General features: G+C 42.8%; 1 non-coding gene across 1 annotated transcript; it reads right to left on the bottom strand.

Moving 5' to 3' along the window:
- Positions 1-997: 997 nt before the first annotated feature.
- Positions 998-1,092, bottom strand: LOC140390951 (U6atac minor spliceosomal RNA). Its single transcript, XR_011934978.1, has one exon. It is a non-coding gene; the product is annotated as a U6atac minor spliceosomal RNA (small nuclear RNA).
- Between the last annotated feature and the right edge of the window lie 22,388 nt (positions 1,093-23,480).

Genomic DNA, 23,480 nt, shown 5'->3' with positions numbered 1-23,480 from the left:
ATCCACGACGCCATCTCCCAACCCCAAATTCAGCGGCGGCAACCGATCCCTCCGTCATCCACTTCCGACATTCATCACCCGCACCACCCTGAACATTCCGAGAGTGATAAGGTCTGGATGGACTGCTCGCTAATGGCATGCTATTGTTTTAAAATGAGGCTCCTGAGCTCCCACAAATCATTCGGACGTAGTGGGCGGATGGAGAGACAGATTTCCAAAACCCAATCACGCCAGAGAGAATGACGATTCTCTATTCTCCCGGAATTTGAACCCACGCCTTTTGCAACGGATGGAAAGAGAGGGCTCACATTCGCCACCCAAAAGAGAGATCACATTTTGGCAGAGGGTCTGATATTAAAGGATGATGACTGCAGTGTCGCAAGATCGGACTGAATGCATTGCTACATCTTTTGGCAGGATAGATGGAATAAAGGCAGGTCCTTTATATTTCACATTTTCACCGCTTTAAAAAGTCCCTTTATGTCCTTATTTTGCCAGTGTCCTTTTCCTGAGTAAAAGCAGCTTATTTTTTTACCACATTTTCCTTCCGAGAATTACACTATGCCCCGATCATCGAACTGTTGGACAGTATTGAGCTCGAACCACCGCATGCTCCCGATTGTAATTATAATGCTGTGAAATATGTTTTTGGTTCTATTTTGAGCTATTTTCTATTCTCTTCCCGTATTCTGTTTTTGTTGCCAGCAGTATTAACTCTTCGCTTTCAGCCTCAAATCATTGAATTTGACCTGCTCTCCCGCGGAAATTTAAAAGCATCTGAATGCATTAAACGATAGGTTTTTTTAAAAAATCATTTTGTTTGATGATTCAACGTTTCCCCTCCGTGGAATCTACATTGCCAAACTTCAGCGTGCTTGCATGCATATCGCCCATTCTTCTATTTCAGTTTTCCTTCACAACTTTGGAACTGTTTTCACCCTAGTTAGCCCCATCTAGCCCGATTGAAATGAGCATGGAGAGAAGCCATGACGTAGATGAAAATATGTTTGTCAAGCCTGTGTTCGAAGAGAACTATTGCCCATTCCATCTTTTTCAAGCGAATTGTTAACCTTCTTTCATTTTAGAAAATCATAATTTCAATCAGTGTGATTAATTGACAGAAGACCTATTCGGAACGCAGGGATTGTCTCTGCTCTATGACTTTACCATGCCTTCCAAATTCAGAGACTGATGTTTTTCATCAACATCGTTCCCAGATCCATCGCAACCAGATGATTATGTGAAGTGAATAAATAACGGTTGCGGAATTTATCGAGTTTCCGTTTGAAATACTAAAACTACAAATGCGTTTCCATGGGAAATAAATTAGTGTATGACCTGGACGTTAAATCTACACATAACGTGGAGTGCTAAACCATATGAATTGGGAATCAGAAGACATTCGAAGATATGATCTGACGTGTAGCAATACATTTCTGATATTCCAGCATCAACCCCACATAAATTTCTGTAAATTTGCTGTGCGTCCTCCCCTATTATTCGAAAGACATCTGTCCGAATTTAGTATGTGGCCAAACGTATACTGAATTGCAATTAACAAGACGTGTTTCACATTGCTTGTTCATTTTCAAATTTTGGCTGTGCAGATTGGTTCCTAGAAACATCTGGCCTCAGGTGACATATTTCTAGCAATTCCATGATAAGACACGGGGTATGCTTACTAACTTCGATATTTTAAAGCAATTATCAAATATTGATCGGCAGAAGAAAATAACACATGAATACTTTATATCACAAGACATTGAAGTAACCGATTAGTAACATCAAAGTAAAAATGGATAGTGCAAAAATGATAACTTAGGTTTGTACAGCCAAAATAGCGCCGGGTTAACACGTGGTTCGAGCTGAGTATGAAGAGACAACCAGGAGAACATTATTCCAAAATGACAAATGCTGAGGTTGCGGCAGCTGGCGAAGATACCAAAAACTTTCCTGATGATGAAACAAAGATTTCAAAAACGATGTTGTTTTGCGTCGAATGTAGTTTTGTAAAGCTTAATTCACAGAATTAACCAAAAAAAAAATTGCTTTGGATGCGGTTGTCCAAAAAGTTGCTCTGAAGCGCGTCCACTGTTTTAGATTGTGAAAATAGGTGTTAATAACATTCATTGCTCGCATGTGGGCAATTGAAATCGAAATATGGCCGCCCCCATATCGGTCCGAGATAACATACTCTAAGATTGAGTCAACTAACAGATAATGGAGTGACTGGGAGACAGACATAAACAGTTCAAATGCGATTGATGTTCAATACTGCACACAAGGTAATTCAAACCAAACTTTCCCATAATTCCCAGAAACAAACTGGTAGTTGTGATGCATGGAAACCTGACGAATCCACGTCTAAAAGTGCACTCGGTGCACTGCTGGTAGACGCATTGTATTATACAATCATGTACCACTGCCCTTTATGCCACCGGCTGATGAATCATTTTGGTGCTGTAGACATTGATGGAGCAAATTGGTAAGCATCCATAACCATTTATCGATAATCGAATCAAGAAAAGAGATTAGAAAAATAAACAACAAGTCGTTCGTGAAATATGATTTTGGCATTCTGTCTCACGTGAATATATTTCTGCTCAAGGTACGTAAACATTAATGGAATGCATCTAATTTTGATGTGAATTTATCTAAAAAATTGAACTATCTTTTTCAGAAATTAAAGAACTTCGGCGACAGAATAGTATGTACAAATGTCAAGGCAGGACGAAAACCACTTTGATTTCAGGGATTTTTACCAGATAATTTCAGTTTAATTTTAACACGACAAATTAAGGAAAACACGACGTGCTACTTTTCGTTTCAATATGCTCCCAAAATGAAAATTATTTTTTCTGCCTACCCCTGCAAACTAACTTTCAACAGGTGCCAATATGTTACTCCTTATACCATGGGAGTTTACTTTCCCAAAACATTTTTGACAGCTGTTCTGCAAAAAACCAAGGCATTACAAAATGTCTGATGTGAAAAGGCAAAGGAAAATAGATCCAAATGCTCTGTGATTTCGAGCTCGAATACTGTGCCTGTAAACACTTATCACGACCAGTGCAAAAGATTCTTCAACATGCATAGGTTATTCAAGAGTTTCCTCCACATGTCTGCATTGGATACGTCGCACTTATAGATATTGTGTGAATTATGAAAGGCCACCAGCCTTTTTGCTGCTGAATAAGGTACGAAACAGAGAATCTCACTGGAGTGTCCAGAAATGTTCTAACAAAAAGCTAGCCGCACCTGAAACACACCATCAGCGGACTAAAGGTCTGTGAGATCTTCGCTCTTGCGGAACTGTTGAACGTCTGGACACTCTGGACTGCAGCATTGTGAACTGAACTAAGAGACCCGAGTAACCATGTCTTTAATAAATAGTGTCAGTTGCCCCCAGAATCCAACCCTGAAAGCGTGGAGAGTAACAAAAGTGTGGTAGTGCCTTGAAAAGTCAGAGTTGATCCGCTTCTTTCATTTTCACCTCGGGCGCTTCACACACATGAATGATCACCGTAGGGTTGCGACAATCCAGAGTCAAATTGATGTGATGAAATCGTTACTTATTTTGAACATCTGTGGTACGTCATTCGGGAGCTTGATCGTTACATCGCTGTGATAGATAGCACAAGCACCCTTGTGAATCCAGCCATGCTTGGAATCCAACCCGGCTTGGGTCACTGTCGGGACGAGAGTCTGCACGTTCTCTTCGTGTCTGCGTGGTGTTCCTCCGGGCGCTCCGGTTTCCTCCCACAGTCCAATGATGTGCAGGTTAGGTGACTTGGCCATGCAAAGATTGTCCTTAAGTTAGGTGGGGTTACGGGGATAGGGTGAAGCTGTGGGCTTAAGTGGGGTGCTCTTTTCAAGAGCCGGTGCAGACTCGATGGGCCGAATGGCCTCCTTCGGCACTTTAAATTCTGTGAAACCGATGATTATTCCATTATAATCCAGGAATAAAAGCAAATTGCTGCGGATGCTGAAATATGAAACAAAAGAGAAAATACTGGAAAATCTCAGTACATCTGGCAGTATCTAAAATAACTGACGATGTCGAAGCTATAGCACAGAAAATATTTATCGTGTGGAATGAGAATGAAGAATAAATCATAGCCACAGAAACCGAGGGGAACGGGGGATAATAGCCACAGACACTACGGGGAAAGAGTGCTGAAGGCAGTCCCCAGGGAGAACAAAATATGTGAATGGCCAAACAGCAGAGAAACTAACATCAGAGGGTAAACTGTGATTGATGCAGATGTGGGGGTAGGGGAAAGGGAAGCAAAGGGCGAAATGGTAATGAAAGGTGGATAAGTGGGGGCGAGATAAATATATATAAAGAAAGTCAAGAGAGAAGAAATGGTGTCAAGAGAGAAGAAATGGTAAAAGGCAGTTAAAATGAAATGGTGTGAAAACAAATGGAGCGAGGCGGGGTGGAGCTAACCGGAAGTTATCGAATTCGATGTTGAGACCGGAAGGTTGTCGAGTGCTTAACTGGAAGATGGGATGTTGTTCCTCCAGTTTCACTGGACCATTGCAGCAGGCCAAGGACAGACGTGTCGGCATGGGAGAAGGGTCTTGTTGTAAACGGGATGGTCAGGGTCTTGAATACGTACAGACCAAAGGTCCTCAGCAACGGGATCACCCAGCCTGCGTTTGGTCTCTCCAAAATACAGAAGAAAACATTGGGAGCAGTGAATGCAGTAGACCAGGTTGAAATAGTGCAAGTGAATCGCTGCTTAACTTGGAAGGACTGTTTTGGGCCTGGGATGTTAAGCATGGAAGAGGTAAAGGTGCTGGTGTTACCCCTGCGATTGCATGGGAAGTTGTGATGGGAGAGGTGTTGGGTACGGTGGAAGAGTGGACGGTAATATTTCGGAGGGAACGGTCTCTACGGAATGCTGACAGAGGGAGTGAAGGGAAGATGTGTTTGGCGGTGGCATCACGCTGGAGTTAGCGGAAATGGCGGAGGATTATGCTTTGCATACGGCGGCTGGTAGGATGAAATCAAATTATAATCCATTTCTCATTTTGCTAGTGCAATAATTGGCGGCGCTCATAACCAGAGCATTTTCTCGCTGCTTAATGGAATGATATTATGCTCTTTGGAAAATATACGAAGGTCTCTAGCCATCAACGAAAATAAAAATGATGTTTTCTGAGGTGAGATATACTTTGATTTCAGTGTCACCAACACTGAATATCCACCAATATCCAGTGTCTAATTTCATCTTGCAAGAAGCTATATGAGTTATTCTGCATGCCACACGTTACAGTTCGACTCTGTGCATCTTGAATTTTCTCCAACACCCGAGACAGCTCATGGCTTTCAAAGTATCCGACTTTTGCACTTTTCACTTTTCCAAGCCTAACCGTACTAGCTAGCAGTACGTTTTCCATTCTTCCCTAGGTCGTCACCGGACACACTGTCAGTGATAGGCTGAGAAATAGCGCACTGAGGAAGCGAAACCTATCCCCAGATGCAACCAAGCAGCATTCTGAAGTATTATTAATCATGTTTTGAGAATAGACTTGGAAAATATGGTATAGTAAAAAGGCAGCATACCGTTGTGGGAATGGAAGTACTGTTTGGCAAATATATTGGATATTTTGAAGATGAAACTGGTGGGGTAGAAGAAGTGAGGCCAGTGGATTTTGAATCCATTCAAATCGAAAAGTAATTCGATCAATTGTCACATGTTGTAGAGATTGAGAGGCTGCATGCGATTACGATATCAGCATGGTTTCAGGTTAATGAATGCAGAACAGGCAGTCTCTGTATATATTTTTTTTCACGGAGACTGGCTGTGACATTTGATGTGCCGCAGTGACGAATGTTGCTTACAATTCATGTGAATGACGTCACTGAAGCGACAAATGGACATCAGCTTCACGATCATATAAACTGTTGTTTGGAATGGTAAACAGCGGCGAGGCTGCAAGAAGGGACTAACAGTAATAGGCAGGCGGCGGCAAGATGGTAGATGGAAATCATGTGGGCAACTGCACAGATATTTATTTTTGTCGTAAGAATAATCAATGGATATTTTTCAAAGTTCTTCAATTTCCAAATGTTGACATGCAGACAGACTTGCCTGTCCAAACACATATAATGCAGGAACAGTTGAGAAGACAAGTTGTCTGCCATTTCTTATAGTAAGGGGATTAAAAATCAAGAATAAATCTGCAGTTACAAATCTGTCCAAGATTTTGTTTTGACCCGATTCTAACGATTGGTTCACTTACGGTCTCCATATTTAAATAAAGTAACTATTGCCTTATAAAGTGTAAGAGTTGATGCGTTAGTACTTGGCAGAACGGGTGTGCGTTATGAAGTTGGGTAAAAATGCTTATATTCTCCGGATTTCAGTGCAATGCGAGGAGATCCCATTGAAACGTAGAAGAATTATATTCAATTTTCATAGGGCCCTCATTAAAAGGTTGTCTCCGATAGCGGACAAACTGAAACACGGAAGCATATTTTCTCCACACATGTATGTAAATAAATGTCTTCATCCGAAGTATGTTGTACCCCTTCTATGAAGCTTGTGAATGCTACATCTATTGATATAGTGAAGACTGAGACAGGCAACAATTTGGACTCAGTGAATCATGGGGTAAAGGACTTGGCTTAAAAATGTAGTACAAGACCAAAATCATCATTGTCATTCTAAATGACAGAGAAGGCTTATCTTAATGTTTGGTCTACCCGATCAGCTGTCGTGATATTTATTTCATGGTTATGAAGATCTTTCATCCACTATCACTGCTGATAAATTGGAAACACACAGTAAATCGCATTCAACTCTTTGGAATTTGATCTCAACTTTCTTCTCCAAGAGGCGAATTGTAATGGTTCGTCATGGTAAAGACAACACTCAGTTGCATCTTCCCCGCTGAGCAAAACCAGCGGAAAGTATATGACCAGGGCCGGTTCCGAGGCCAGCGAATTTTTCCCCCGATTTTTTTCTGCACCGCCATTCCACGCCCCCATGGTCAACTCCCGCGTCACATCCCGTAGTGGCAGAATGCCCTGGACTAGTGCGATGTCAATCTAATCGCTACGTGATCCGGAGACGCAACGCAAATGAAATGTGATGTTATTTTAAAATATCTGTGCAACGTGACTGAACTGACTAAACTGCAGTCAACAGGTTTATAAATTTAACGAAAATAACCTTTTATTAATAAACAGTCGTACCATTAAAATTACGAATATTCACCCGGCTACCTCATGCTCCACTCCCCAAAGATGTGCAGGGTAGGTGGATTGGCCATGATAAATTGCCCTTAGTGTCCAAAATTGCCCTTGGTGTTGGGTGGAGGTGTTGAGTTTGGGTGGGGTGCTCTTTCCAAGAGCCGGTTCAGACTCAGAGGGCCGAATGGCCTCCTTCTGCACTGTAAATTCAATGATAATCTATGATTAATCTAGGACAAAGGTTCAGCACAACATCGTGGGCCGAAGGGCCTGTTCTGTGCTGTATTTTCTATGTTCTATGTTCCCCAACTCGCACCACTCTTTACACAGCAACATCGGCAAAATATTGGGGAAGGGTGGTGGAGATAGAAGATCAATGATGAAACGAAAAACGTATAAAAGATCTCCGATGTACTCTGATGGTATTCTGTTAACGTATTTCAGGATTTCAAGCTTTCGCTTCGGCATTTGTTCCTTCTGATCGTCAGAGGTTTGTCTGACAAGGATGTCTATCTTCTTTGTAGATTCAAGATCGTTTCAAGTAAAGAGTAAAAATGTGCCAGAACTTCATTGATTTTAGAACAATAATACAGTTCTTACTTCAGTAGAGAGAGGTAGTGAGTTATTCCTTCATTTAACGTCTCGTCAGTTCTGATCAGCTCTCTCAGAAGTACCCTGCAGGAACCAATGAACATTGTCCCTGGCCAACCCATAGTTTACCCGCCAGCCAATCGGACAGACGTCCTAGATAACTGAATATTAAGATTCCCTCGGCGCAGCCAAGTCTGATTTCTGGTCTCCAAAAATAAAATTCTTGAACAGACAGTCCTATCTAGCAGGCTGACTCAGCTGAAGTCCACTGCATAAAGGCGCATTTCGATAATGCGTCCATGCAACAAACATAGTAAAGTTAAACAAAATAAATGGGAACAAAGCAAGCACTTCAATAACATTTCGAGACCCATAGTATCAAGAGGCCGCTTCTTCTTTCTTGACCATTTAGCCGAATAGAATTCCGACAGTGTCCATTCAGCTCCCGAATCTACAACATTGCTCTGAAAGAGAACCCCCATCTTACCTTTCGGTGACTGAAGGACATTTAATAACAGCCAATACATCTCACCAGCACATCTTTGGACTGTGGGAGGAAACAGAAAACTCGAGGAAATACAGGCAGACTGGGGGAAAACATGCGAAGTCGACACAGAAATTCAGCCGAGACAGATATTACCCTGGAGCTATGAGGCTGCAGTGCCACCATGCTGCTCTAAGATGTCAAGGCAAAACACAATCGGTCCTTTTTCTTTGCCAAGCAGTTGTGCTGTTTGGAGCGCCGCGAGTGGAACGTAGCGTTATGTTCAAGGGAAAGATGGCATAAGAACCGCTGTATTTCATGTTTTTGTTGCCCGAAATTTTGTTTTTAAATTTGCAGCACTCAATTATTTGTGCTTTCAATTAAGGGCTAATTTAGTGTGGCCAATCCACCTCACCTGTATATCTTGGGGTTGTGGGGGTGAAATCCACGCAGATGTCGGGATAATTTGGAAACTCCAGCAGGACAGTGATCCGGGGTCGCGATGGAAGCCGGGTGCTCAGCGCCGATTGCAGCAGTGCTAACCACTGCCCCACGGTACCGCTCAATTATTGACTGAAGTTAAATAACTGCTGAGTGATGGTTGGGAATATTTATGATCAACAATTTACTAATACGCAAATGATTCACTGGAACAATTCGATTTATTTTTTTCTCAGGCCAATCAAAGGATTGTGGTAAAATAATTTTAATGGAGATGCATTACATTTCTTACGTTTTGGAGGTTAATGCACGTGCGACATGTTGAAAAAACTATTTATCTCATCGTTATTTCCACCACCCCTTCAAATTTTTTCAGATAAAGAACTAGATGCAGGCAAAGCAGGTACGCAATGCTAAAGTTATGCGCATTTCAGTACAGACCAATTTCGGGAATAGAGAGCAATATTGGACGATCGCAGAGGGATTCTTGTTTTTCTAGGTAGAACCAATCATTATAAGTGAGCTATTCGGCATGGATGAGTACAGTAAATCAACAGCAGGCCAAATAGTGTTGCATTTTTAATCGATGGGGTGGAGGGAAAATGCTTCAAAAATTATTTAGACTTGAATCTCCCTCAAACTGTACAGCAAACAATATTTTCTTCTTACAAAATCTGACACCTGTTCTCGTAATAGGATCAGCTATGTAGAAAATTTGAGTTGTGCCTTCTCTGCATTTGCAATTGATAAATACTGAGAAATCTATTTTGGTTAGAACTCTCGGAAATTAATAATTGTACCCTGCGTCTACATATTACATTTTCTACACCACATACATTTGAATTATTTTATCTTTTTTGAACCTTAATTTTTTTCTGATAGAATAAAGCAAAAATACCACGCTTATGCAACTGTTTTTTTCTTATTTGTATATGTAATATTCTAAGTATAAGTAGCCTTATGCCATTATATTTCTAGTTTGTAGCAACATTCATATTCCTGAGTACAATTTTCGTTTGACAAATATTTCTTCTTCATCCTTTTTGTGGTTATTTGCAACAGTACTTTTGTTAATTGGGTTTGGCCGAAGTGGGCGGGGGACTCAAGTTATGAACATGTTTTTTCAAATTGAGGCAACGTTCTCAACTATCGGATTATTTCTGGCACCTATATTGATGTCGTACAACGGTGGAATAACCTCTTCAGATATTAAAACTTCAATACAGACAAAGGAGAACAAAGTCAGTTGCTTGAGTGCATGATCGAGGTGCTCTGGAAATTCAATATAGTGTACGGAAACTGCAAAAACTGAAGGGAAAAAAGCAATTTAGAAAAAGCCCTTTGCTTTCTGCAAATTTGAAATCAATTGGAAATAAATTTGGTCACAATAAAATTTATGATTGTGTACAAGTTCTCTTGGCTTTTCAGAAATGGACTCTCTCAAAAGAGCTCTAAAGAATGCAGGTAAGTAGGCGCAATTATATGACTAATGTATTTTTAAAGCCTGCTTGAAAGAAAAATGGTGAAAGGAGGTACTTCCCCTGTAAACATTAATCATACGCATGGCAATCCATGGATGTAACTTTGTTTCTCAGAAAGCACTGGGTGACGCCACAACATGTTATTATTGCGCTGGTTGAAAGACAAAGAGTAAAAAATGACAGAATGTGTAAGTGGTCCAAAACGCTAATTCCCACATCGAAACGTCCGCTGTATGATCCTGATAACGACCCGTCAGTCAGGCGCAATGCTACTTCAATTGTAGTTTTTACCGAGTGTTTGTGTTGAAGCAACGGCTTGCAAGAATGTGCTAATTTTGAATTGTGTTTGACCCGTGAGCAAATCTTGCCCATGGAGAAATATCTAGCCACAATCTAAGTCTCTTCAAATGGTTTCGGTGAAATTATTTTCCCACAACCAGCCTTGGTCAAATAAATAAATATCTTTACACCTCGCTTGCTGTTCAAGTTACGTAAAGTTGTCAGATGGAACTTGGTCTCTTAATGCGAAACACCTGGAATGCAGTTTCACTTTATGTTACATTTTTGTTGGGAACCCCAAATAATTCTCAGCTCGAGGATGCTGAGCAGCTGAGTTGTGAGTTGGATGGCATTCGTAATGCTTCGTACATATAAGACCATAACACCATAAGACATAGGAGCAATATTAGGCCCATCGAGTCTGCTCCGCCATTCAATCATGGGTGATATTTTCTCACCCCCATTATCCTGCCTTCTCCCATGACCCATGATCCCCTTATTACTCAAGAACCTCTCTAGCTCTGTCTTAAAGAAACTCAGTGATTTAGCCTCCACAGCCTTCTGCGGCAAAGAGTTCCACAGGTTCACCACTGTTGCTCTCTTTTGTGGCTCTAAATATGGCGATTAATAAGGTCGCCTTTATTAATCTTAATTATGAATATGTTTTCAGAGTTGCCAGGTATCTCTCGATACCGCCACAAGGTTCAACCGAATACCGATCAAAGAGCCAATACACCAGTTAGTTAGATCAAAGTCAATATTACTTTATTTACACACAGTATGATTCACTCACGCACAATGACACGACAGGCTGAACTATATCTATCACTAACACCTATACTGAACATCAGGTGCCCACTTAGGTCAGAGTAACAATGGCCGTTGTTCGGATCTGAGGCTGTTGGGTTCGAAGAGGCAACAGGAGTACAGCGAAGGTCGTCCGTCTGGTAGCGAGCGTTGAACTTGAACTTGCTTGCCTCTGGTGGTGCAGGTGGAAGGGTCTCTCCGCTTGAGAGCCAATTTCAAGAGCCTGAACATAGGGCGGGGGTCCTTCCTGTACTGGGGCGAGGGGAGGGGGGGGATGAGGGGATTCACGCGCTTTTAGGCGGGCCTCAACATTGGTCTCAATTAATTGGGCAGCTTTGCGATCACTCCCATCGATCTGAGCCAATAAAGGGGCGGGTGCCTTGATGGCTGGGCGTGCCCTAAGTGGCCGTTGGCCTTGCTTTGTCTGTGCCTTCTTCCTTGGATAGTGGCGCAGGACTGCCTGGTAACTGATCGGCTACCTGAGCACTAGTTCTTTGGATCTCGGAGATGGGTCATCAATGTGCGAATTGGCCAGGAGTTCGGGTTCCGTCTGCAGTCTGTGTTCCCAAATACACATTCAGGCTCTATGCCTGCTTGTTTACTTTGCATTGTCCATTTTCCTGTACGCTCTGCGAGTGTCCATTTTATGTGCTGAAAGTGTCCATTCCAGATGGCTAACCACCTTCTGGCTGAAGAAATTCCTCATCATCTCTGTTTTAAAGGATCGTCCATTTAGTCTGAGATGATGTTCCCTGGTTCTAGTTGTTCCCACTAGTGGAAGCATCCTCTCCACGTCCACTCTATCCAGGCCACGCAGTATCCTGTAAGTTTCAATAAATTTCCCCCCCTCACACTTCTAAACTCCAAGGAGTACAGACGCAGAGTCTGCAACCGTTCTTCATACGAAAAGCTCTTCAAACCAGCGATCATTCTTGTGAACCTCCTCTGGACCCTTTGCAAGGCCAGCAGATCCTTCCTTAGATATGGGGCCCAAAACTGCTCAAAATAATCCAAATGGGGTCTTACCAGAGCCTTATACAGCCTCATATATACACCCCTGGTCTTGTATTCTAGCCCTCTTGACAGGAATGCCGACATTGCGTTTGCCTTCTTAACTGCCGACTGAACCTGCCCATTAATCTTAAGAGAATCGTGAACAAGGACGCCCAAGTCCCTTTGTGTTTCTGATTTACTCTGCATTTCCCGATTTAGAAAATTGTGTATGCCAAAATCCCTCCTTCCAAAGTGCATAACCTCTCACTTTTCCACATTGTATTTAATTTGCCACGTCATTGCCAACTCCCATGGCTTGTCCAAATCCTCCTGCAGCCCCCTTGCTTCCTCAATACTACCTGTCCCTCTGCAGATCTTTGTATCATCTGCAAACGTAGCAAGAGTGCCTTCAATTCATTCTTCCAGATCATTACTGTATATGTTCTGCCATGACTGGCATTCTGACATAACAGATTCAAAGTACTTTGAAAACTAGTTTTTATTTACACAAAGAGATATAACAACTTAAATAATAAGTAAATGTAATGCTTCTGGGGCAGCACGGAGGCGTAGTGATAGCACTGCGGTCGCACGGCGCTGAGGTCCCAGGTTCGATGTCGGCTCTGGGTCACTGTCCATGTGGAGCTTGCACATTCTCCCGGTGTCTGCGTGTGTTTCGCTCCACAATCCAAAGATGTGCAAGGTAGGTGGATTGAAGATGCTAAATTGCCCCTTTATTGGAAAAAGTGAATTGAATGCTCTAAAACATTTTTTAAAACGTAGTGCTTCTGAAATGTAGCTCTCTTTGTCCATTCAGAGAGTCTTTGTGGAATGCAAAGTCGTAATAGGCATTTATCTGCAATTAGTCAAGGAGTTGTCCACAGGTCTCACATTGCAATCGGACGCAAAATTAATTATGGTTTTGTACGTGAGGTAGCACGTAAAAAGGTGGAAGCGTTTTTGAATTCTGTAGTGAATCTACATGACTTTAAGGCAACAAATTATAATGCCGATGTCTTCGATACCTTGTTCCTCAACGTCGAATTTAGGGGGAACCCAATAAAGGTCTGAGAAATAATTCCAGGATGTCCTCGTTAAATGTTTTCTGGTCAATTACACAGAAGCGCTACTCTCTCCTGTACAACTGCCCTATGTTGGGAACAATCAAACATAAACGATTTTGGTTGCTTTATGTCAATGGCTAGACAACTAGTTTGTGATGTTAAGTGAGGCTATCAGCGTGCGTAACGAGTCCTGTAACAGCTGAAGTTATTCACGAAAACGCCTCCTTCTCAACCTTGCCCCTCATCTGAGATGTGGTGTCATTCAGGTGAAAACACCACCAGTCAGCTCGTCCTTCATAGGGAGCAGTCACCTCTGGTCATCTGCTACTATACCGCTACCGACTGTGAGTTTTTTTTCACTATTAATTGAAGCAATGACCGCACCAAGTCGTGCAACTGTGTTCAATTTTAACGGCACAAATTATGATTAAATTAATGGTACTGCCATGTGATGACATTTTTGTAAAAAATATTTAAATACCCAATTCCTTTTTTCCAATTAAAGTGCAATTTTGCGTGGCCAAACTACGTACCCTGCACATCTTTGGGTTGTGGGGGCGAACCCCAGGGACAATGTGCAAATTCCCCACGGACAGTGACCCAGAGCCGACATCGAACCTGGGACCTCGGTACCGTGAAGCAGCAGTGCTAACCACTGCACCACCGTGATGCCCCATGTTATAACATCTTGGACCAGCTATGGTAATCGTCTTTCTCAGTATCTACATACAGTAGACGGAAAGACACCTAAGCTCATGTTACCTTTCATAATTCTGATACTTAGATCTTTCCCAGGATTTAATAGGTAGCTCCATGTGAGCATTTCCTTATACAAACTATTTTGTTGCCTCTTATGCTCAAACGCACTTTCCTCATGGAGGTGATGATTGAGCTGCCTATAACGTGAGGTTACTTGTTGAACATTCTGCAATAGTATTACATAATAATTACGAATATAAGTCTACTAACACTGGTCAATATGCGCATTGGGATTCTGCAGTTTCACCTATTATACGATTTACCTTTTATGCAACGTTGTAAATTGATCCCATGGGATTTCCTCCCTGTCCACACCAGATTCTGAATGTGGTGCACGAAGGCTCCCTTGAGGTTTCATGGTTGCGCAGATCAGGTTACTGCTCGCAATGCCTCTGGAAAACACACAAACAATCTTACGGCTGCCACGTTTTGCCTGGAAAAGTATACGTCCGACCAAATGTAATCATGGAAAAGAATGAGCTATATGTGAAGCTCGTTGTTTCACGGTACAACTATGCAGTAGCAACGCTGGTGATATTTTCAACAATAGGATGCTGCAATCGAACCAACTAACATTTCTACATATCAAATAAATGAATACTATGGCCAATGAATGTAAGTGGCTCTGTGGTTCTAAATATGTATGTAGTCTTTGCCTTGTTTAACTGAAAATATCAAACATAATTTTTCTTTGGCTTTTGTAATGTTCTTGTTGGATGGCCTAATTTATTATTAGAACACTTGTATCTAAAGCTATAAACGAATTTTAAACATTAACTGTGGGTCAACCATATACAGAGCAACGGATGAATGACAGTATCAACATGAGGAAAGCACTGTCCCTCTGATCTCCCCAATTAGCCTGAGGTCACCTGACACTAACATTCACTTATAGACTAATAAGTCTCCTAGTGGTCAGTCGGTGAATAACAACGCAACCATGATATCACTACAAAACCTTTCCTTTGAAGGAATAAATGAATACATTGTCATTAGCAGACGTACATGAAATATCATTATCACAGAATTTACAGTTATCATAGAATTTACAGAGCAGAAGGAGGCCATTCGGCCCATCGAGTCTGCGCCGGCTCTTGGAAAGAGCACCGTACCCAAGGTCAACACCTCCACCCTATCCCCATAACCCAGTAACCCCACCCAATACTAAGGGCAATTTTGGTCACTAAGGGCAATTTATCATGGCCAATCCACCTAACCTGAACATGTTTGGACTGTGGGAGGAAACCGGAGCATGCGGAGGAAACCCACGCACAGACGGGGAGGATGTGCAGACTTTGCACAGATAGTGACCCAAGCCGGAATTGAACCTGGGACCCTGGAGCTGTGAAGCAATTGTGCTATCCACAATGCTACCATGCTGCCGTGCTGTGAGTCTACCAGAATTATTTTTTAAATTCTTTAAAACTGGTTTCATAATATATATAGATAAATAAATAGATATAATTAAGTCTATCAAGTTTTCCTCTGACTGGCTGATCTTCTCAATGTTTGACTTTATTGCTCAGGAATTGTATATTCAATGTTCTCGATTACATTCTCACGCATAGGAAATGCTGAATTACCTGACGCTGCAGCTGACGTTGAATCTGACGTTGATTCGTCATTCATCACGTTGGAGCGACAGCCTTCTTTGATTTTCAAAAGTGAGCAATGGTTTCTTCTTAAAAGCAACCCTTCCTCCATCTGTACCCTGTAGGAAAGAAGTGCAACTTCTTCAATTAGAATGGCTTTTCCCGACCAATTGCCTCAGCTCACAATGCCACCACTACCCAGAGGTGCTAACGTTCTAGGCACTCTATCATGGAACTGCTTTTGTTTTGCATATCCTGCAGTGCATTCTATTCCTTATTTTCCTCGTATGGAAGTGTGGCACGCAACCTTCTATTCACGGGTAGCTTTGCTGGCGGACAACCATGTGACAATGTTTTGTAACGTAAATTCGCGAGATCTGCTACAGATTGCTTTTCCATTTCTTTTTGTCATGATAGTTTTGAAATATGGACACTTTATCCGTTATGATCTTTGTGATCCATACCTACCCGAGCAACACCGTTTTTTGTTTCACACATACCATGGAATTCACCCAATTGCTAGGTTCTTCTATCTTGGTGATAACTTGAACGAACATTTCCTGCTTTTTTGGAAAAAAGACGGCAACCGGAGTGCATTCCTCCAAATGCTTTCGTGCAAGTTGGCGAAGTCATCACTGAGAAAAGTTTTAGAATGCTTTGCTGAGCTAGTCAGCCTGCAATGTCGTAACTTTGTTCCAAACATAGCTCCAGTTCCCTCAGCGGAATTTAATTTACACCAAAGACAATTTGCTCCCGAGTCATGACAGATTCCACCGCAGAATATTCACAGGTTTTAGCTTTTAAATTTAAATCAGTGATGACATGATACATCGCTTTTTCTATCTTCTGTAATCATGAATCTAAACACAGAGCGTTCAGAATTATAATTGTTTCAGGAGGTGCAATGTTCTTCAAACGTTTTAATTACTTTTTTGCAATGTTTCCTATCTTCATAGGTTGCAAATTTAAACGGTTTAAACACATAAATTGCTTCAGGCCCTGCCGCTGTAAGGAGCATCGCTACCTAACGGAAATCTTATTGATCTCGTAAATTTACAACAGTAGAAGATATATCAAATTGTTGTTTCAACACAGGCCAGTTGCTGTCCACATTTCCATGAAATCTGAAACTCATTAGTGGCTTCAACGATGCCATTCTGTTAATTCTTGCAGTCTGCATAATCTTCACACCTCTGTGAACGTCGTGGCAGGCTGACAGTTTTCTCTCAGGATAAAATACCATCCAGGCCTGGTACCAGTTAATATTCTTGTCGGATGGCCGGATTTACGTTACAAGAACACTGTCGCTAAAGATATAAACGATACTTTAACATTAACTGTGGGCCAAATGTATACGAAACAGCAGATGAATAACTGTATGACCATGCACAAACAACTACTTTTCCCAGCTCTCTGGTCAGTCTGAGGCCACGTGACTCTAACATTCACTTGCATAATAATGTGACTCTTGTGGTCAGTGGGTGAATTACAACACAATCATGATGTCGCTACAGTGCATGCCTTGTTTGGCTAAAATATCAAATATAATTGTCCTTTGGGTTTTCACAACATGGAAAGTACCTGGAGTAGCCAACGACTTGATGCTCGAAAACAAAAAGCATAGTTTCAAACGTTCGATGTGATTACACGAGTGGAGGTTAGGTAACCCTAATTGAGCTCAAAATTGCGTTGGAATCGTATTTTGAGATGGCAATATGTTTTAATAACACATGCTGGTCGTTATATACGTGCAATAACGGACCCAGTCGTTTGCATACACATGGTGCATCTCCACACATCGTTCCTTTTTAACATTTTGAGAGGCTTGGAGGAATAGACATCACCTTTTTCACTCCACATGGAACGCCTTGACCAATCAGCATAGACCTATTACTTTGGGTTTGGCAATAACTTGATAATTACATGTTACCTGGTACATTCTCCGTGCAAACGCAAGTAATCATCAGCGTCCACTTGCCAAAGCTTCATAATCTGCAGGACAAATTGTTGGATGCCTACAATTAGTCTTCTTGACTACCTGTTTTGATGAGTGGAAAGAAAAATCTTCGGCATCATTCAGTAATAATCAATCATTTTGAAGTGAAATAATTAGAAATGAAGCTCCTTCTTCATTAAATATTTAGGTATTCAGGATTTCTGGGGGAGAGTGTCAAATAGTTGGACTTTCCACAGCTGGGTTAGCATTTTTATTAATTTAGAGTACCCATTTACTTTTTGTCCTAATTAAGGGACAATGTAGTGTAACCAATCCTCCAAACATTGACATCTTTGTGTTGAGGGGTGTGAAACCCAAGCACACAAGGGGACAATTCGACACTGTCCCATGGCCGGGATTTAACCCAGGTCCTCATCGCCGTAGGCAGCAGTGCTAAAAGTGCGCCACCGTAGCACCCTAATTTGGTTAGCATTGAAAGGTATTTTCTGATGAAAATGGATTTCTTTGGAGGATGGTCGTGGAGCAGGATATCAGAGACACAACGACGACTTTAAAATGCTGAAAATGTAATGATGGGGATGATACTTTCATGGTGGGATCTGGATGCTGGTGTCGACTATGGTGGGGATGATCTTGACCCGTACCGTTTATTTTTGTGACCGAGTATGTCCAAATGATTACAGAGAAATTGAGCAAGTGAATGTAAGTGTAGATGGTAAATCACTTGAATGTGGAGAAGACTGAAAATTGCAAGCGTTGTGGAGGAAGTTTCCAATCCATGGCGAGAGAAGACGTCATATTGATTACTCCAAAGTGAACAGAAAATGTAAAGTAGTTGAAGGAGGCGCATGAGTAGAATTGGAAGAAGAAATCTTCCATTTAATCCAAATAAATAAAGGCATAATTGGGGCCCAGGCGGACACAAATAATGCCTCGTTTGAATTAGAGCAAGGTAAATTACAAGGTGGTATCATCTATAACGAGATGATAAATTCAGGAAGTTATTGGATTATCATGAACTTTAAAAATTCGGTGGATGCCCGTGGAAGTCTGAGGTGGAGAACCTATTCCAGCCACGCTGACGCAATTTAGCAGTACATAGAACGTTTCCATCCCCGGTGAAGAGGCGAAGCTTGGGCTCGCAGGGACATGGAAAGTGCTATCGTTAGGGAGGCTTTCAGGCGCGGCATGGAAGAGTTGTTTGCAAGCTTTAGAGTGACGTTCACGCGACAATATAAAGTCAATAACAATCGTGGGTGAAATAGCTTGGTGTTGCTCTTTCTTAAGTTATAATGCAGTGTCATCGAACAGGTGCTTAACCTATCCGAGATAGGACTTGGCAGGAGTGAAATGTTTATCTATTTTGTTGTATTTTTATTAGTCTTACCGCTGCTCTCATCGCTTCAAGGTTGCTTGGTTATTTCCCTTGAATTAAGTTTCACCGTGGAAGTATAAGTCACGCTCACATAATTTATACAGCAACGGCAACCGTGTACTGCTCACTAATGATCAGTCTATTTAGCAGATTTTAACAGCTTTCCCGTGTATTAGTTTATGACTGAATGTGAGAATGGAAGTATGGTTATTGGCAGAATAGGAGAAGTAAGTTATTATCACTCCGAAGGTAGGTATGTGTTGTAGGCGTGTGAGGAGATAGGACGGCAAATTGGTAAGACTTTCTGTTTGGTCAGGTTTTTCGGTGTGCAGTGCAGCAGGTGGCTAGTGTGGCATATTAGACGATTAGTGGGGAGGAGGTTGTTTATTGCACAGCCTTGATGGTGAATGAGGCTCTTTATAGGCATAGTTACTTGTTGATATGTTGGTCCGTCGGTAAAGGAGCAGCTGTTTAGTTGGGTCGGATGGTCCAGTAACAGATAACAAAGGTGATAGCTTGGCAGTTTAGCAACATGGTATTTAGGTACTGTAGCATGTTTTCATATGGAAAGTGAGTAATTTGCTACGATTGCAGCTTTGCCGAATGCTAAAGTGTGGTAAGATGTGTAAGGTGTTGGTTGTGAGGTATGACTTTGCTCAGTTTGAAGGTGGATGATGTAGTGCTGGCTTAGAATGGCCGGTAGAAAAGTGAAAGTTAGGTAATGTAATAGGAGGATTGGATGTCAGGTCGTCAGTTTTTAAGGGTGTTCTGGTCGCAGTTGGAACGAGTGGTATTTGGATACGGTGGCATCTGGGCAGGAATGTATCAGCGTCGGCTGGTGGGGTGCCGGTTGGGTAAGTTTACAGATGTCAAACTTGATAGGTAAGCAAAGTGAGCAAGTGACAGTTGGTGGAATCGGGACGTGAGTGGCTGCCAGGTGGATGCGGCTGTACATCAGTTGTGTTTCATAATCTGGGAAGGCATGTAAGGTCATATGATAACAATGAACAAAGAACAAAGAAAGGTATAGCACAGGAACAGGCACTTCGGCTCTTCAAGCCTGCGCCGACCATGCTGCCCATCTAAGGTGAAACATTTTACATTTCTTGGGCCCGTCTCTTTCTATTCCCATGCTATTCATGTATTTGTTAGGACGTCCCTGAAACGGCATGATCGGACCTGCTTCCACCAACTCCTTTCGCAGCGAGTTCCAGGCAACCGCAGCCCTATCTGTTAATAGCATCACTCGCACATATCCTCTAAACATTGCTCCTCAGATCTTAAATCTATGTCCCCAAGTAATTGGCACTTGCACACTGGGAAAAAGGTTCTGAGTACCCACTCTGCCCATGCCCCTCAGAATTGTGTGGACTTCTATTACGCTGTCCCTCAACCTCGGACATTCCGAAGAGAACAAACCAAGTTCATCCAACCTCTCCTTATAGCCAATGCCCCCCATACCAGGCCACCTGCTGTTAAACATCTTCTTTACCTCCCCAAAGCTTCTACATCCTTCATTGGAGACTCTATTCCAAGTGAAGCCGAACTAAGGTTCACCACAGATGGAGCATGTCTTGCCAATTGTTATACTCATTGCTGCGGCCGAAGAAGGCAAGCATGCCGTATTCCTTCTTGACTTCCTACTTCCCAAGTTTTGCCACTTTCAGTGACCTGTGGACCTCTGCACCCAGATCCCTCTGCCTGTCCATACTCTTCAAGATGCTGCCATTTACTGTTTATTTCCGACTGGATTTGACCTTGCAAAATGTATTACCTGACATTTGTCCGGATTAGACGTCATCTATTATTTCGGCTCACAAGTCTCCACCGACCAAAATCCTGGTGTATCACCTGACACTCCTCAGGTCTATCAGTAATTCCGCCAACCTGTGTGTTTTCGCCAAACATAGCAGACCAGTTATATTTTCCAGCAAATCATTTATACACTGAAAAGAACAAAGCTCCCACCACAGATCTACCCACACCACTCCATTCAGAAAAGCACCCTTCCACTACGGCCCTCAGTCGCCTATGATTCAGCCAGTTCTGTCTGCACCCAATAAGTTTACCCTTGATCCCATTTGATTTCACCTTCTGTACCAGTCTGTCACGAGGGGCCTTGTCAAAGGCTCAATGAATTTCATATAGACACCATTCGCTGTATAGCCTCATCGATCATCTTCCTCAATTCCTCTGAAAGCTCGATCAAGTTGGTGAGACACAACCTACCGTTCACAACACCATCCTGCATCTCGCTGTCAAGTCCACTTGCTTCCAAATAATCGTAAACCTTTCTCAAAGAATCATTTCCAGTAATTTCCTGTGATTTGCTCGATTATCGTTGCAAACTTTCTGAAACAAAGGTACAACATTAGCAATTCTCCAGTCCTCTGGGTCCTCACCTGTCGCCAATGAGGATAGAAAGATTCCTGTCGACGCCCCAGCGTTTTCCTCACATGTCCCCCTCCACATTCTGGGGTTGAACCCATAAGGCCCTGTGGACTAATCTACCGTAATCTTTTGGATTTCGGCGGCAGCGGTGCGCAGGGGCCTTCTGGGAGGTGAGTAGTTAGTTTAAAAACCTTACCTTTACAGGAGCAGCCCTTTGGATTTCGGCGGCAGCGGTGCGCAGGGGCCTTCTGGGAGGTGAGTAGTGTATTTAAAACCAATTACCTTTCCAGGAGCAGCCCTTTGGATTTCGGCGGCAGCGGTGCGCAGGGGCCTTCTGGGAGGTGAGTAGTGTATTTAAAACCACTTACCTTTCCAGGAGCAGCCCTTTGGATTTCGGCGGCAGCGGTGCGCAGGGGCCTTCTGGGAGGTGAGTAGTGTATTTAAAACCACTTACCTTTCCAGGAGCAGCCCTTTGGATTTCGGCGGCAGCGGTGCGCAGGGGCCTTCTGGGAGGTGAGTAGTGAATTTAAAAACCTTACCTTTACAGGAGCAGCCCTTTGGATTTGGGCGGCAGCGGTGCGCAGGGGCCTTCTGGGAGGTGAGTAGTTAGTTTAAAAAGCCTTGCCTGGTCCCGTGTCTGTTCTTCTTTTCAGTTTTATTTGTTTTCATATAAGGCGGGAACCGGAAGTTCTACCTCTGGCAAGTCTCCCCCCCCCCCCCCCCCCCAACCAATAAATTCTGGTGGAGAGGAAACCCGAGACACTACACGTGTAGTGTCTCCCACCCGCCCTCCTCCTCTAACCTAATAATAAGACCCATTGGTGTAAGGTAAGTGCCATATTATATTATTATATTATTAGCATTGTGCAGGTCAAGGATCGGTGGTGGAGGAGCATTCTCTGTCAGCGAGAGAACCTGAGAACATCTCAGACACTCAGAAGGCAAGTAAGTGATTTTTACTTTTATACCTTTTTTCAAATTGTGTGTGTCGGGGGGAAACTGAAGCGACATCACAGAAAAGCTGTGACCTGAGTGGCTGGTTGGGATTCTAACATAAATTTTTAAAAAAATTTGAGTATTTGGGAACTAATTAAACATAATAACTTAATTATAATTTAGAAGATATCTAAGCCAGAGATCGGAGAGTATTATAGTTAGCTATCGCATTTCTATTGGAAATCTAGTGCTAGGAAACAGATAGTTGACAGTAACTTCGCAATTAAAAAAAAAAAAGTATTGAAAAAAACAAAAAGACAAATTTTAATTTTAATTAATTGACGCAATGTCAGTTAGAGGGGTGCTGTGCTCTGACTGTGAGATGTGGCAGGTCCGGGAGGCTTCCAGCATCCCGGATGGCTTCATCTGCAGAAAGTGTACCCAACTGCAGCTCCTCACAGACCGCATGGTTCGGTTGGAGCAGCAATTGGATGCACTTAGGAGCATGCAGGTGGCGGAAAGCGTCATAGATCGCAGTTATGTAAATGTGGTCACACCCAAGGTGCAGGCAGATAAATGGGTGACCACCAGAAAGAGCAGGCAGTCAGTGCAGGAATCCCCTGTGGTTGTCCCCCTCTCGAACAGATATACCCCTTTGGATACTGTCGGGGGGGGATAGCCTATCAGGGGAAAACAGCAGCAGCCAGAGCAGTGGCACCACGGCTGGCTCTGATGTTCAGAAGGGAGGGTCAAAGCGCAGAAGAGTATTAGTAATAGGGGACTCTATAGTCAGGGGCACAGATAGGCGCTTCTGTGGACGTGAAAGAGACTCCAGGATGGTATGTTGCCTCCCTGGTGCCAGGGTCCAGGATGTCTCCGAACGGGTAGAGGGAATCCTGAAGGGGGAGGGCAAACAAGCAGAGGTCGTTGTACATATTGGTACTAACGACATAGGCAGGAAGGGGCATGAGGTCCTGCAGCAGGAGTTCAGGGAGCTAGGCAGAAAGTTAAAAGACAGGACCTCGAGGGTTGTAATCTCGGGATTACTCCCTGTGCCACGTGCCAGTGAGGCTAGAAATAGGAAGATAGAGCAGACAAACACGTGGCTAAACAGCTGGTGTAGGAG

The sequence above is a fragment of the Scyliorhinus torazame genome, chromosome 14 (genome assembly GCF_047496885.1).
Source record: "Scyliorhinus torazame isolate Kashiwa2021f chromosome 14, sScyTor2.1, whole genome shotgun sequence".
Classification (NCBI taxonomy): domain Eukaryota; kingdom Metazoa; phylum Chordata; class Chondrichthyes; order Carcharhiniformes; family Scyliorhinidae; genus Scyliorhinus; species Scyliorhinus torazame.
Note: the sequence above shows the minus strand (reverse complement) of the source record. Positions and strands in the feature narration are given on the sequence as shown.